The sequence below is a fragment of the Artibeus jamaicensis genome, unplaced genomic scaffold (assembly GCF_021234435.1).
Source record: "Artibeus jamaicensis isolate MK-2021 breed Jamaican fruit bat unplaced genomic scaffold, CSHL_Jam_final contig_482, whole genome shotgun sequence".
Taxonomy (NCBI): domain Eukaryota; kingdom Metazoa; phylum Chordata; class Mammalia; order Chiroptera; family Phyllostomidae; genus Artibeus; species Artibeus jamaicensis.
Genome location: NW_026521857.1, coordinates 6832536 through 6837870, shown reverse-complemented (window position 1 = coordinate 6837870; position 5335 = coordinate 6832536). Strand labels below are relative to the sequence as shown.

General features: G+C 41.0%; 1 pseudogene; it reads left to right on the top strand.

The window, feature by feature from the left end:
• The first annotated feature begins 2151 nt into the window (after nt 1-2151).
• Nucleotides 2152-3022, top strand: LOC128627902 (40S ribosomal protein SA-like; annotated as a pseudogene).
• Nucleotides 3023-5335: the final 2313 nt, after the last annotated feature.

Here is a 5335-nt window from a genome sequence, read left to right as displayed (position 1 = left end):
CACTAAAAATGAAACTGCTCTTTGACCCAGCAATTTCACTGCTAGAATTATATCCTAGCAGTGGAACACCAATCCAAAAGAACCTATGCACCCCAATGTTCATAGCAGCACAATTTACAATAGCCAAGTGCTGGAAGCAACCTAAGTACCCATCAGTAAATGAATGGATCCAAAAACTACGGTACATTTACACAATGGAATTCTATGCAGCAGAAAGAAAGAAGGAGCTCCTACCCTTTGCAACAGCATAGATGGAACTGGAAAGCATTATGCTAAGTGAAATAAGCTAGGTGGTAAAAGACAAAAACCATATGATCTCACCTTTAACAGGAACCTAATCAACAAAATGATAAGCAAGCAAAATATAATCAAAGACACTGAAATTAATAATGGACTGGTAGTGACCAGAGGGGAGAGGGGAGGGGATTACAGGGAAAAGGTTGAAGGGTTTGCAGGAACAGGTATGAAGGACACATGGACAATAACTAGACGGAGGTGGAAATGGGATGGAGGTGGGGAGAGGTGGGGGGAAAAGGCAGAAAACTGCACTTGAATAACAAAAAAAGAAAAGAAAAAAACAAGGGCTTCTTGGAGAAATGGGTGACTCTAGGTCTGGGACAGGAAATATATTAGAATGAACATGAAATATCTTGTAATACTAGAGAGCAGAGGAACTATTCAAGACTATTCAAGGTCATGTTCAGAGGACTCAGGAGCCAACTTAAAGAGGCTTTCATTGGCCAAAGATGTGACATTGTGAATTTCAATAAAGGTAATAATTAGAATGGACTGAAACCCATTAAATATGTTATATTAATAGTAATATATAATCTTACCAAAGGAATTAAACCTGAGTCTGATCAAGCCTCTGGATCCAGCTGCCATTTTAAACTCTCCATGTTGAAGTACACTGTGAGTGTGGAATTTGTAACATGCAGACTGTGAGGAACCACACAAGTTAAAGAGCTGCATTTTTCAATAGACAAATTGTAAGAAAAAGAAAGAAATGAAGAGCATCATTAGATTAAAGGAAGCATAAAAGACACCAAATTAAAAAAAGAGCAAGGCTAAATTATAACGTCTATGTATACACTTAAAGAAACAGAAATGTGATGGCTTCAGACGAGATTGGGCGCGTTCAGGGTGGTATGGCCGTAGACAGAAATGTGATGGCTTCAAAGTCAGGATAGTGATTATTCTTGAGGAAGGGAGGCGGGGAGCACTTTGTGACTGAGACGCAGCAGGCAGACAGGCTTCTGTTGGGAACTGATTGCAAAGATATTCACCTTCTGGTAAACCATCAAGGTGTTAGAAAAAGAGGCAAAAATGGAGAGTTTTCACTCAAACACCCAAACTCTGATGGATACACTTCAGTAAGAGGGAAATGGAACTCAGAAGCAAGGAATGAGATTTAAAAAAAAAGACTAAGAAAATTAGATCTTGTAAGGATTTAATGAGTTAAATCCTTAGTGAACTGATCATGTATATTCATCGCCTTTCCAAAATTCCCATTGAAAAAAACAAAGGTATAAAGTTATAAACCTACAAGATAGATATAATTTGGCAAGGCAGAAGCCCATTGACTTAAGGAAGAAAGGCTGGGAACTTGGAGAAATAAGGTGTTTTGAAGGTGGAAGTGGAGCACAGTGCTTACAGGAAGCAGATTAAGTAAAAGTTTGTATGCTGAATAGTGGCTCTCATGCCTAGTTTCCCCCCAACTCTGCTCTTAAAGTTCCATCAGCCAGACCTATGCCTCCTAAGGTACATACAGAAATATTATTCTTTTGACCGAATGGTTGCAGAGAAACCTTCTATGTGTTGCCATTTGAGGATCCAAGAAAAAAAAAATTGGCTTGCAGCTTGTCACTCTCCCCAGCACCTACCAGGATATAAAAATAGGAGCCTTATGAAAAGAAGCTTCAAAAGCAAAAATAAAACCCTGTAAATATGGAAAATAATATTGAGATATGGAAAAGGATATTGATGAGCATTTGAAAATCTAAAGAATAGTTGCATATACATACAGAAAATTAAAATATAAAGAAAGGCAACCATTCATACCAGGAAAAGCAAGGGTTCTATGCTAATCAGAAAGTGGTCTATATTGCATTGTTCGGAGTGCCTGTTGTAACTTAAAAAGAAACTTTCACAATGTTTGGAGCCCTTGATGTTCTGCAAAAAAAAAGGGAAGAAGGCGACCTCAAATTCTTTGCAACAGACACCCAGTTAGGTGGCACCAACATTGACTTCACATTATAAATCTGAAGGGAACCTGGGAGAAACTTCTGTTGGCAGCTTTGCCATTGTCACCACAGAAAACCCTGCTGATGTCAGTGTCATTTCCTCCAGGAATACTGATCAAAGAGCTGTGAAGTTTGCTGCTACCACAGGAGCCACTCCTAGTGCTGGACACTTCACTCCTGGAAGCTGCAGTAACCAGCTTCCTGAGAGCACCAGGCCCTCACAGAGGCATTTGTTTTGTTTTGTTTTTGTTTTTGGCAGAGGGGAAGGGAGGGAGAAAAAGAGGGAAGGAAACATTATTGTGTGGTTGTCTCTCACACTGCCCTTAACTGGGGACCTGGAGGCACATGCCCTGGCTGGGAACTAAAGTGGCCACCCTTTGGTTTGCAGGCCAGCACTCAATCCACTGAGCCACACCAGCCAGGGCTCACAGAGGTATGTTATGTTAACCTGCTTACATTTTGTTCTGTGTAACACAGACTCTCCTCTGCACTACGCAGACATTGCCATCCTGTGAAACAATAAGAGAGCTGACTGAGTGTGTCTGATGTGGTGGATGCTGGTCTGGGAAGTTCTGCACACTCATGGCACCAACTCCCATGACCACCCGTGGCAGGTCATGCCTGATCTCTACCTCTACAAAGGTCCTGAAGAGATTGAGAAGGAAGAGCAGGCAGCTCCTGAGAAGATTGTGACTCTAGCTCTCAAAGTTACTGCTCCTCAAGCTGAGGGCACAGACTCGTCTGAAGGTGTGCCGGTGCCCTCTGTGCCCATTCAGTAGTTTCCTACTGAAGACTGGAACACTCAGCCTGCCACTGCTCAGAGCACCGAATGGCCAGGAGCAACCACTGCGTAGTCTCGTGCTGTTCTTCCACAGACTCTGAGACCGAAAATGGAAGTAAGGGTGATGGAAAATAAACAGTTAAAAAAAAAAAACAGGAAAAGAAGAAAAAGCCCAAAGGAACAAAATGGGGGCTGGGAGTGGGGCGTGTGGGGCAGGGTATTATCATTTTTCTTTAACTGTATCAGTTTTTTAAAACTATATATATATATATATATTTATATATATATACATATACATATATATATATAAAACTATATACATCTAGTACATAGTACAGAGGAGAGTCTGTGTTACATTGAACAGAGGCAGGCATTAACATAAGATGCTTCTGTATGTGTGTATATTATTATATATAAACTACTTCTTATATATATTTTTTACTGTAATAGCAACAAAAAGAAAGAAGAAAAAGAGAAAGGTGGGGCTGACTCTCAGGTATGGCTGCGTAGATGGAGTACAAATAATGTCATCAGGATCAGGGGTCTGTCTCAGCAGACACAAGATATTTTGTTTTGTTTTTTGTCTCAGTAGAACTGAATCTTGAATGGTGACTGAAAGTGGTTGGATATCCGTCAGTCCGAAAAGACTGTCCATGAGTTTCTGTTACAGGGTCCTTGGACTGTATCCGGTTCTTGGTGACTTTAAGGCCCAGCTGTTCACCTTCCCTTTTTCCTTTTGACTTTGTGAGTGACACATTATTCTTTTTAAAAATTACGTTTACTGATTTTAGAGAGAGGAATGGGGGAGGTGTAAAGGGAGAGAGAGACATCTGTGTAAGAGAGAAGCATGGATCAGCTGCCTCCCATGTGTGCCCTGGCTGGGGATCAAACCCACCATCCAGGTATGTGCCTCAACTGGTAACTGAACCCTCAGCCTTTTCATGTATGGGGCGATGCTCCAACCAACTGAGCCGCACTGGCCAGGGCCACACTATTCTCATAATGAGTTATTTTTTCTTATTAGCCAGGATCTGATATTTTAGATTTTAACCAAAGAACAGTAACTGTAATGGGATAATAATCACAAAATTCTGTATCAGTTGAAACACACAAAATAGAATTATTAATTTTTTCCTTTTTAGCATTTCTTTGGAGAACTATGGCTCCCTCCACTCTTTGCCTAGGTGGCATAGATAAGATTGACTCCACCTCTCTGTCCCTAAAAGTAGACACATGGGAATATTCTATCATCTAGCCATCGTTCAGGGAGAGGAAAGTGGTTGGAATTGGGCTCCATTAAATCATCTTTGGAATTTTGTCACCTGAAAAAAAAAGATATTCTTGGTTTACTAGACTGCTAGCTACATGCAAGGATGGTAGGAACCTATAGCTGCTGGTGGCCATTTTTTTTAATGACATATGTGTTAACCTTGCCTACAAGTGAAACCAATGTGGAGAAAAGTGAAACTGTGAGACAGAAACAGAGAAAGTACTCTTGTGACATGTTTCTATACTGGATCCATCTATGTCTGAAACCATCTCCTGGAATGTTAAGAGTTGCTCATGCTAATAAATTCCTCTTTCCTTTGTTTCTGTTACTCACAACCAAAGAATCCTAACACAGATTGGAGTTTCAAAGTTCTTCGCATTCCTTCTTTTTGCTTGTCAGTGAACTAAATAGCTTCCAGCTCCTGCAACATTTTTCCATGAGAAGGAGAAAGGCTGACATCACTATTTATAGCTTTTTACAAGTATTTACTCTCAACAAACTTCCTTAGAGCTGGATACAACATACTTAAATGGTACCATCTAGTGTTGCTCTTGAAAGCATTTCTCTTCGTTGCTTACAAACCAGTGCTCAGGTCAGAGGCCAGTGGTGTTCACTCTCTTTCCTTGTTGGGAAGCTATTTGCCACTGGGGCATTCTTCTTATTATCCCATAGTCTGGCTGCAGTTATTTCGGGAGAACTAGGCACCTGGGGATGCACACTACAACCTTGGAGGAGCCTTTGAAAACCACCCATGTTTGGGCCCTACCCCCAAAGATTCTTATGTATCTGTTCTTGGATAGAGTCCAGCCATCCATATTTTCTAAGAACTTCTCAAGCAATTCTCCCATGCAACCAGAGCTGAGAGACCTGCTGGCACACACTGGATCTCCAGATAGGCCCAGCTGGTTCTAACCAAAAGTTGTTGGTGACTCTTCTCTCTGACTCCCTCAAGTGAGTATGTAGACTGTCTTCACCTCCTGTAGTCATTTTAAGTGCTGGATACTATGCCACATACTAGGAGTACAAAGGTGAATTAAGCCA